Below are 11794 nucleotides of genomic sequence, written 5' to 3' on the forward strand. Positions count from 1 at the left end.
TTACCTTTAAGAACAATTTCCTGGGAGTGAGCTTCCTTGACGATCCTGGGACTCACCCCTGAGTCGACCCACTCTGCCCAAATATCAAAATTTAGATTTGCACTAATGTTATACTGATTGGTACTCAAAATACTTAAAAATGAATCAACAATCCAAGGGCAAAATTTATTTAGAATGTATCTGTTCCATTACTAAGCAGACACACCCTTCTAACCTTAAAGTTAGGGTGTAAAGTACGTGTGACTCTGCCCAGGATTACACTGTTTTCGTCTTGGATCCAAAGCCACCGTCTCCTTTCATGCCTCATCCTCTTCGGTTGCAGATGGTGATTCTTCACTGTGAAGCGTGTTCTTCCAGTCAGTGCATCGCATTTCCCTTCACTAAGATCCGTGTCTTTCAATGAGCCACAAATGAGACCCCCACCCAGGAAAGGAGGCTCATTTGCCACCCATATAACAAAGAGGGACGCCAATGGAAACTAGGCTTTGGATCTTCCCCTAAGGGCTTTGTGTCTGTTGGGGAACAATATGAGGACTTTGTATCACATGTGAGTTTTGAGCCTCCCAAACAGACAATGGGTCTTTTCTCTTTGCAGTCACAGCGCTCAGGGAGAAGTGACTACAGCCTGTAAACCCCCCCCCCCCCCAACCCATCCATATACACACAGTTTTCAGTTCCTCCAGCTTCTCCATGGCTCCACTGTAAAAACCAAGTTTCATAGCACAGCCAATAGTAGTTTGCAGATGTGAAAACACCATGGAAAAGGAAGCTTATTTTTCTCCTCCGTTTCACCCTCACAACAGTGAGGTAGATCAGGCTTTGAGACTGACCCAAGGTGAGTGAACTTCATGGATAGAGTTACCGAATAATTGTAGGGCCTGGAGTTTCCTTGAATCACAACTGATCTCTCCTCAGGGCACTTTCACACATGTAGAATAATGCACTTTCAATGCACTTTGTAGCTGGATTTTACTGTGTGAAGTAGCAAAATCCAATTGCAAACAATTGTGAAAGTGGACTGAAAGTGCATTATTCTGCATGTGCAGAAGTGCCCACAGTTACAGAGATCTGTTTCCCTAGGGAGAACAGTTTCAGACAGATCCTAGGACTGCCAGCTCTGGATCCTCATTTGCTTGCTGCCTTGAGTTCTATAATGGAAAAAAAAAGTCAGGGTTTAAATAAAGCAGTTTACAGCGCATATTTACTTTGCATATTCTTTCTTGGGGTCAACTTTAATACTGCAAAAAGTATTTAATGCAAATGAGAGAATCTCCGAGTTAGATTTCTCCAAGCACTTCTGGTTCATAACTCTATGATATGCATGGCATATGCCAGGAATTCTGGCCTTTAACCAGAGAAGTGAGGATTGACTGTCTGCATCCATACAAAATGATGGCTCTATTTCACACTGAAAAAAATATGCAGTTTATCTGGAAGCTCATTATAATAGCCAAGTTGGGTAAATTTGAGGATACTTAAAGCTGGAGACTTGACCTACGAAGGGCCAAGTGGATCTTTCAACAAACCTAAGAAGTGCCTCAAGTTTGCAGAAAAATCTGAAATCTTTTTTAAAAAAGCCTTAGGGATTTAAAAACCCCAAAGTGATAAAAGGAGTGCCAACAGCTTTAAGAAATTGATGCCTTCACTGGCTGTTGCTAGGCAATGGCCACAGTTTTGCCAGCATTCTAGGTTTCTGTCAATAAAGGCAAGGAGAGGTCCAGGGTCTTTTCTTGGACTGTTTTGGTGTTTGAGGGAGGACTTATTGCAGCCAGGCCCAGCAGCAACCTCTGGACAACTTGCTACCATGCAATTTGCCTGATTCACAGAGGCTGCTTGCTGCTATTCAACAGCAGCTGCCCCACAAAAGCTAGTGTGGTGTAGTGGTTACAGTTTCAGGCTAGGATCTGGAGTCACAGGTATGAACCTCCACTTTTCAGTGGAAGCTCACTAAGTGGCTGGTTCAGTGACACACACTCTCACCTAACCTACCTCACAGGGTTCTTGTGAAGATAAAATGGCGGAGAGAAGAATCATGACGATTTATTTGAGTCCCCATTGTGGGAAAAGGTGAGGTACAAATGAAGTAAATAAATAGTTAACATAGCTGAAGATGAGGGGGAGATATAAAATAGGTTGTTGGGTGGGTGTGAAGAAGAGAAAGAAGCACGGAAAGGCAAGGATTTGGGAGTTATTAAAAAGAGCTAAAGACAAAATATTACAGGGATAGGATACAGGGGGAAGTGAAATTTCCTCAAGTCCTTGCGGGTTCTTTGCAGTGCAAATGGGTAAAGGCTTCCCATGGGGACAGATCGCTGGGAGTAGAGAAAGAGGGAAAAGGTGAAGATGGGGCAAATAAAGGTAGGCGATAATTTCTAATGGGCCCTCACCTGCTTAAATCTCACTGAAGTAAATGGAATGTTCATAAGAGGCTGTCAATTAACAGTTGGCGCAATCTCCAAAAGAAGTCCTCCCGAAACCTCCTTGAAACCAATTTGAGAATGCTTGCCAGGAATCTCATCCAGGGCAAACTCCTGCCAGACTGTGCCCCTAGGGACGAGCAAAGTTCAATTCTGATTCGGTTTTCAAAGCTCCTTGAAACCCTTGAGATCTGTTCTGGCCATCTTCAACTCCTTCCCATTTGAGCCAGGGCAGGAAGCCAGCCCGTGACTTGCGGATTCAAATGGAAAATAATTTTACGACATGGTTTGTTTCTTATCTAAAAATAAAAGTTGGTTTATTAGATGCTGATGAAGGCTCAGATAAACCTGGCACATTTTATCAGCAAAGCCACAACTTTGCAAAGCTGTCGTTTAGCAACTCCATCATCAAAGTGACCTGTTAACCAATCAAAATGCTCATGAAAAAGGGGGGCATTGATTTCTAATCTCATAGAATCATACAGTTAGAAGAGACCACAAAAGTGCCACCAAGTCCAACCCCCTGCCATGCAGGAATATACAACCCTACTATTATCTTTCTGTGGGACAGAGTACAGGAATCTGTAATTGCTCACTTTAACCCTTTGCTTTGCTTAACTGGAAAATATAGCACTGTCTTGTTGCTAGAGTACCCATGCTACGATTTCAAGTTAAGCAAGGGTGGCTATGAAAATGATTATTGATGCAAGCAGTTGTCAAAGCCACACTATTATAGATGTTATATTTGGTAGAAATACATCTTAATTTCTGGTTTCCAACCTGAATGTTTCTCACCTGTGAGCCTGAATCCCACCTTTAGCCTGCCTGCTTCTGGGACCTGGACTTCCCTCAGAGTGAATACCTGTCAGGAACAATTCAAAGGTGATTTTCACTTTTCTTTGTGTAGAGTGGGGAAAACTAACAAAGCTCTGTCTCTGGAGAGATAATTACCATGCACCCCAGAGTCTTCAGGCAAAAGGGGTTTTCTTTTTTTGTGTTCATTTTGTTTGATTCATCATGAACCCCTTTCATTTTCATTATGAATACCCCTTTCACTTTTTGTGTGTGACTTTTGACTTAATGTCCATCTGTTTCAAAGGAAACACATTGCTGGCTGTAGCACTTTTTGTTTCTCTGTATTTCTCAGTACTGCCAACATTTCTAGTTAAAAGAATCGGGAAGTCAAGCGATGCGAAAGTCCTGGGACTGTGGAGACCCTCTGCCAGTCAAAGTAGGTGATACTGATCTGGATAAACCAATCGCCTGACTTGATCATATTTCTCCTTTTCCAACTTTAGCTACCAGGGCTGCTTTTTAAAGGAGGAGAACTGCATGGGGAGACAGGGAATCTTTAACCCTCTCCACACTGAGTGTAGTGGTTAAGAGCAGGTGTACTCTAATCTGGAGAACTGGATTTGATTCCCCACTCTGCCACTTGAGCTGTGGAGGCTTATCTGGGGAACCAGATTAGCTTGTGCACTCCAACACATGCCAGCTGGGTGACCTTGGGCTAGTCACAGTTCTTCAGAGCAATTCACAGCCCCACCCACCTCACAGGGTGTTTGTTGTGGGGGGAAGGGAAAGGAGATTGTAAGTCCCTTTGAGTCTCCTTACAGGAGAGAAAGGGGGGGATACAAATCCAAGACGACGACGACAACTGCTGCTGCTGCTGCTGCTGCTGCTTCTTCTTCTTCTTCTTCTCTCTCTCTCTCTCTCTCTCTCTCTCTTTGGAATCTCTCTCTCTCTCTCTTTCTGTCTAATAGCATTGTTGTGAGGCTAAAATAAGGGACACGTGTGTCATTCAGGTATTGTCTACCTAATTCCCTTTTGCTCCAAAGGGTTCTTACAACATTCTTGTGAGGTGGGTTAGACTGAGATAAATAGGCCTTCATGGCCTTTATGACAACCACATTGTGTGTATAGTCACTATACTATAGCAGGACATACCGGCCTGCTTTTCTCTGGGGACAAAATGCAAACTATAACAGGGGAATTTTCCATGCTGCTCTTGCCATGAACCAAATCATTATCTGGTGAGGTTAGAGTCACAAACACTCAGAATGTCAGCAAGGTTGGGGGTGGTGTCAGTTAGGGTGGTGAGACAGGATGCAACTGGAGACAGGTTTTTTTCAGTAGGGCCACCTGGCTAATGGAATACCCTTCCTCTTGAAGCTCACCTGGTGCCTACATTGCTTCCTGTCAGGCACCAAGCTGATACATTTCTGTTCACACAGGTGGCTGATCTTCAATTCAGAAACTAAACTGCCAGTGGTCTAGTTTTATGGTTCATGGTATTATGCTAGATTGGGCTTTTATTGCTGGATTTGAATCAATATATTTTAATTTCTTGTTAGTATTATCGTTAATTTTTTATTTATTTTGTAAGCTACCTCCTATAGCTTCCTAGAGAACCAGCATATTCTTTTCTAAACAAACAAACCCAAACAAACAAAAATAAAGATACTGGTCCAAGGTCATCCAATGACTGGGGATTTACATCCTACTCTTAACAACCCAGTTCTCTAATCAATACACACCACACAACACTGTATTGTCAAGGGCTTTCATGGCCAGAACCACTAGGGTGTTGTGGCGTTTCTGGGCTGTATGGGCTGGCATCTTCAGAGGATCATGCCACAGATGATCAGAAGATGCCAGCCACAGATGCAGGCGAAACATCAGGAGAAAATGCTACTGGAATACGGCCATACAGCCCGGAAACCCTACAACACCCCAATTCACCACACTGCTGGATTTGAGGACCTGAAGTATGGCACGCCTGTTCATCCCTGGTTTCAAATCCAACTCTTGTGTCTCTCCCTGATACCAGTCCATATCCTGACGAGACTTGCTTTTCTTATCTCTGCACTTCTGTTTTATTACCTTTATTAACTTCCACCACAACTGGAATATACTGGAATATACCAAAATATACTAATGTTTTCTATTTTAAAAAATTAAAACCAAATCCATGCACTTATAAATGTCCCAGAAACAGACCAAAAGGCCCTGCTTTCCAACATCATAATGTAGTGTTAACAAGGTGTAGTGGTTAAGAGCAGTGGAGTCTAATCCGGTGAACCAGGTTTGTTTCCCCACTCCTCCTGGATGACCTTGGGCTATTCATACCCTGTTTCCCCAAAAATAAGACAGTGTCTTATATTAATTTTTGCTCCCCAAGATGCGCTATGTCTTATTTTCAGGGGATGTCTTATTTTTCCGCTCCACAGCTGCATGCTCTGGTGTTCTGTTCGACGGGCATGCTTCCAAACAAAAACTTTGCTACGTCTTACTTTTGGGGGATGCTTTATATTTAGCACTTCAGCAAAACCTCTACTACGTCTTATTTTCAGGAGATGTCTTATTTTCGGGGAAACAGGGTAGTTCTCTCAAAACTCTCTCAGCTACTCCTATTTCATAAGGTGTCTTTTGTGATGAGAGCACTGGGAAGGTGATTGTAAGTCACTTTGAGACTCCTTAAAGGTAGAGAAAAGCAGGTTATAAAAACCAGTTCTTCTTAAGTGCCATCAAGTCAGTCCCAACTCATGGTAATCCCTTGAATCAATGCCCTATTCTGACCAGCCTGGCTCAGGTCGGGCAAACTGAGGGCCTTGACTTCCTTGATCGAATCAATCCAGCTTAAGATGTGCCTTCCTCTTTTCCTACTGCCTTCAACTTTTCCTAGCATTATTGTCTTCTCTGGTGAAACGTGTCTTTCATAACGTGACCACAGCACAATAGCTTCCCGTTAGTCACTTTAATTTCTAGGACAGTTCAGGCTCGATTTGATCTACAACCCACTGATTTGTCATACTGCTGTCAGCCAAATGTCTTGCCTTGAGCCCGGCAGTGACAATACCCAGTTGTGTGTAAACTTGCCTTCAAAGTGCACATTTGGTTAGAGGGAAGCATCATGGCCCATAGGCCATGCTGGTTAGGGGCTGATGAGAATTGTAGTTCCTGAACATATGGAGAGCCGCAGGTTCCCTACCCCTGTTCTAGACCTTTACAAAATGAAATTGGCTGAAACTGTAAGAACAGGGCAACCAAAGAAATTGTGCAGAATACAAAAATGCTTGCAAGTAGAAGTGAGTGGTTAATCTCTGCCCCCCCCCCCCCCGGTCAATCCAAGAATCTATTCTCCGGATTAAGGCTTCACAGCTTTCACAACCATGATGGTTTTCTTTTCTCACTGATTTGTCCAACAGACAGATCCGCAGGGCTCATTTCCAACCCCACATCCACAACAGCATAGGAACCCCTTCAAATATTCACAAACCGAAAAGTGTAAGAAATACAGATATACTGAAGACCTAAAGAAGGAGCAGCAGTGGCGTAGTGGCTAAGAGCAGTGGCTAAGAGCAGGTGCATTCTAATCTGGAGGAACCAAGTTTGATTCCCTGCTCTGCCGCTTGAGTTGTGGAGGCTTATCTGGGGAATTCAGATTAGCCTGTGAACTCCCACACACGCCAGCTGGGTGACCTTGGGCTAGTCACAGTTCTTTGGAGCGCTCTCAGCCCCACCCACCTCACAGGGTGTTTGTTGTGAGGCGGGAAGGGCAAGGAGATTGTCAGCCCCTTTGAGTCTCCTACAGGAGAGAAAAGGGGGATATAAATCCAAACTCCTCCTCCCCTCCTCCTCCTCCTCCTCCTCTTGTTCTTGTTGTTGTTGTTGTTGTTGTTCTTCTTCTTCTTCTTCTTCTTCATGCTCGGGCATCTCTTTGCCAGTAGAAGATGCCACGACAAAGACGTGAACTCTTATTTCTAAAGCCCCTAGCCCTGTGCTTGGAACCTGAGAGGACAGGATATCGTAGGAGGCAGGCTGCCAAAGCCACCACTGCTCCCATCAGTGACTTTCTTCTGAGTCACCAGCGGGCCAGCATCTGTGTGTGACCTCAGGCGAGGAGCTGCAAATAGACTCGCTCAGGCTAACAAGCAAACACCTGCAGGCGCCTGGCATTTTCTCACTCTGCTGACACCAAAACCAATTAAAGGCAAAACAGAAATATGGAGACTTTCCACCTCTCCTTTGCAGAAATCTGTCTTTTTGTCCCCTTGACCTTATTCATCCAGGCGGGCTGACAGGGACAGCGGTGCAGAGGCAAGGACAGGGACAGAATGCGAAAGTCAAGGCCATGGTAGGCGTAGCTATTCTGCCAATCCAATGGCTGGGGACAGCAATGATACTCTGTCGCCATTGGCCTCCCTGCCTCTAGTCCTCATTCCTTTCCCCTTTCTGTCTTACTATTTCCCTTCATTTCATAGTTAGCGTGGAATTTTGAGGCTCTTTAAAGTATTAGCAGCGTAACTGGGTTTTAACTGGATTTTCTATGAGCCGCCCTGAATCCGGCATGGGAAAGGACAAATGTATAAATGAAATAATAAATAAAAAATTTAAAATGCACAACTGCACAAAATGCAGCCTGGCACACATTTTCCTCTCCTCCCACCTGGTTTCTCAGATAACATGCAACAGGTTATCCCATTTTCTTTCACAACAAACCTGCAATGTAGGTTTGGTGGTGGTTGTTTGGTTTTGCTGTCAGAAACGTGATTCAAGCTCCCTCATTCCCCTTTCCCTCCCACCTCCGTGACAATCGCTATTTGCACTTGAATAGGAAAAGGGATATTTACTGCTAACTATTTCTTGCCTCCAAATTTGGGATCAGAATCTATGACTGGGAACGTGTTTTGGATTTACTGAGTTCAAAGATGTATATGCTGCCTCTCCGACGTGCTGCCCGAGGCAGATTTTTACAAAGCCGTCCACATTCCGTTGAAGACATCAAAATCAAACTAACCCAGACAGCAAAGAAATCCCAGCAGCCAATAAAACCAATAGCACCCAAGGGCAGGAAGACCAGGACAATGGTGTACAAGCAGGTGAGAGAAGGAAGAACCAGCAGAAAGCAAGGCAGAAAGTAATACAATCCCATAAATGAAAACAGCTAACAAAAAGGCAAGATAAACATCTGAACAAGCAAAGGTGGATGCACATGAAGATGATGATCAGTTTTGCATTCGTCTACTCTGAGAATTCGGCTACTCTGAGCCGCGTGGCATAGTGGTTAAGTGCTTGCACTGCCACTCACACAGTCAGGAATTTGAGTACCCTGTGGGTCAGATATCCTGGCAGCTGGCTCATGGTCAACTCAGCCACCCATCCATCCCTTGGTCGGTAAATGAGTACCTAGCACATAGCTAGGGGGTAAAGAATAGCCGGGGAAAGCAATGGCAAACTACCCCACAAAAACGGCTTGCCTATGAAATCCCTGCTTGCAGTGGTACCCCCGGGTCGGACACAACTGAAGGGGAAACTTTTTTTACTCTGAGAATGCAAAACACACACATTGGCAATACAGCATCCATATGGACATTTTCTGACAGCCAGTTTCTGCCACTGTCCCAAACCCAGGTTGGTGGGGGTTGGGGGTGGGGTGGGGAAGGGTTCAACAGTAACTCAATGGAGGGTGGAAATCTCATTTCCTCTTGATTTTCCTCTTTGCCTTCCCCTGGCAGTGCCTGCAGTCTCTCCCCTTTCCTTCATCCCTCTCACCCTACCCTCTGCTCCAGAGGTGGGATCCAACCAGTTCTCACCACTTCTCTAGAAGTGGTTACTAATTTTTTCTGAGTGCCGAGAAGGGGTTACTAAAGCAACCTCCCTGCCCAATAGGGACTGGAGGTGCGTGTGTGCGGCAGCTCCACTGTTTGAATCCCACTACCATCAGAACCTGCTATTAAAATTTTTGGATCCCACCACTGCTCTGCTCTCTCTCTGTTGTCTGGAGAACAAATGTAATAGCCAGAGATGTCCAGGTGCCACCTGGAGGTTGGCAGCTCTATCCCCCACCATTGCTTTCTCCAATTCATGGGCTGACCTGTGTCACCCAGGAAAAAGCTGTGGGAAACTGTGAGCGAGGGATGTGGGAGGGCTCATGAGCAGACAGAGGAAGGACACACAGGCAGGTGGGAGGCATGGTAATGGTTGAGAGGGAATCATGCTGGGGGGCAGATGGGGCAAGAGAGTACTCTCTGTCGGGAGGCCCAAAACCTGGAACTGGCCCTGCTGGAGAGGGCGTTGCCTTCACTGGAGATCTTCAAGCAGAAATCCATTGGGAAATATTTGTCTCAGCAGAGGGCTGGCCAAGATGGCCATTAAAGATCCTTCCAGCTTACTCTTACTCCGATTGTCCACATTAACTTACATTCTCATGTTAAGAGAAACCCTGCAGGGGCTCCTGACCAAGCTAGGGGAGAATGAGTGGAGGGAGTCCACCCATCCCTTCCTCCCTCATCACCATTAGCCAGGGCCCAGTGGAGTGGCCGCAGCTCCTATGCTGCTAGGTTGAGCATGGCTGGCTAATAACTCACCAGAAAATTTCCCAAGCACTACAATGGCCAGTCTTCCCGAATGCCTCTGCCCCAAATCAGCACCTAGGACTTCTACCCCATACAGTAGGAGGGAAGGTCTGACTTGGTTATAGAGTTGAGAAACACTGGGAGATTTGGGGGTGGAGCTGAAGGAGGGGGGATTTCCTTGGGGCACCTTCCAAAGGAGTCATTTTCTCCAGTTGAACTGATTTTTGGCACCTGGAGATCAGTAGTAATAGCAGGAAATCTCTAGCCACCACCTGGAGGTTGGCAAACCAACCCTACCCAGGTAATGGGCTATCCCCTTTTCTGGATGGGGTTACATTTTCCTTAAAGGAGCAGGTTCTTAGCTTTGAGGTGCTCCTAGACCCAGGCCACCTCCTGTTGGATAAGCAGGGGGCATGGATGGCCAGCGATGCCTTTCAGCAGCTTTGACTGGTGAGCTAGCTTCAGCCCTTCCTGGGCAGAAACGATGTTGTCACTGTGGTGTATCCGCTGGTAACACATAGAGAGTAGATTACTATAATGAGCTCTATGTGGGGCTACCCTTGAAGACAGTCCAGAAGCTACAGTTGGTACAGAATGCTGTGTGGCCAGAGAGTGTGCTGAAGTGGATTGTGGGGGCCGAATCACTGCAGTGTTGTTCCACCTACACTGGCTTCGTTTCCAGTTTGCTTCTGGGTTCAATTGGCGATGATATTGAGCTTTAAAGCCCTGTACAGCCTGAGACTAACATACTGCCTATTCCCAGGTTAACCTGTTCCCCTACACTCTGCTCATCTTTGGAAACTCTACTTTAATTGCCACTGTCATCTGAGGCTAGAGGGGCGGCAACCTGAGCAAAGGCTTTCTCAGTCATGCCATCACAACTTAGGAACCCATCCCTGGGGAAATGGAGCTGCCTGCTTCCATTGGCGTCTTTTGCCAGCAAGTGAACACTTATTTGTTTTGTCTGGCATATCCCTAAAAATGATTATTGGCTCTCATACTAGTGATGTTTGTGTGTCTTTAATTAAATTTTATATGTTAACTGTATTTTTAATTGTTAATTGTCAGGGGTGCAATTGTTAAGCTAGAAGCACCAAACTTTCAGGGTATCTTTAGGAGACTCTTCTAATGATACCACCCAGGTTTGGTGAAGTTTGATTCAGGGGGTCCAAAGTTATGGACCCTCAAAGGTGTAGCCCCCATCTCCTATTAGCTTTATGTTCACTGCTGTGTGGACCCTGATTGGGTGGAAAGGCAGCATAAAAATGTTTTCAGTAGGTGGGTGGGTGGGTGGATGGATGGATGGATGGATGGATGGATGGATGGATGGACTGATGGATGGATGGATGGATGGATGGATGGATGGATGGATGGATGGATGGATGGATAGATAGATAGATAGATAGATAGATAGATAGATAGATAGATAGATAGATAGATAGATAGATAGATAGATAGATAGATAGATAGATAGATAGATAGATAGATAGATAGATGCATGCATAAATCTCCTGTAAGGAGATTCAAGGTGACTTACAAACTTCTTTCCCTTCCTCTCCTCACAAAAGACTCTTTGTGAGGTAGGTGGGGCTGAGAGAGTTCCAAAGAACTGTGACTAGCCCAAGGTCACCCAGCGGGCTTCATGCATAAGAGCAGGGAAACAAATCCAGTTCATCAGACAAGAGTCTGCAGCTCATATGGAGAAGTGGGGAACCAAACCTGGTTCTCCAGAGTAGAGTCCACCGCTCTTAACTACTACACTACACTGGCTCTGTTATTATTTGTTATCATTTAGTGTATTTGTATCCCATCATTCCTCCCATAAGCTCAGGGCGTCATACACCCGTCTCTCCTCTTTCGCTAAACGCTCACAACTCTGTGAGGTAGATTAAACGGAGAGACTGTGTGCGTGACTGACCCAAGGTCACCCAACAAGCTTCCATGACAGCATGGGGGACCTGAATCCATTTTTCAGACCCCAGTCTCACGACTACACCAAACTGGCTCTTGATGGGAAAT

The sequence above is a fragment of the Sphaerodactylus townsendi genome, linkage group LG06 (genome assembly GCF_021028975.2).
Source record: "Sphaerodactylus townsendi isolate TG3544 linkage group LG06, MPM_Stown_v2.3, whole genome shotgun sequence".
NCBI lineage: Eukaryota > Metazoa > Chordata > Lepidosauria > Squamata > Sphaerodactylidae > Sphaerodactylus > Sphaerodactylus townsendi.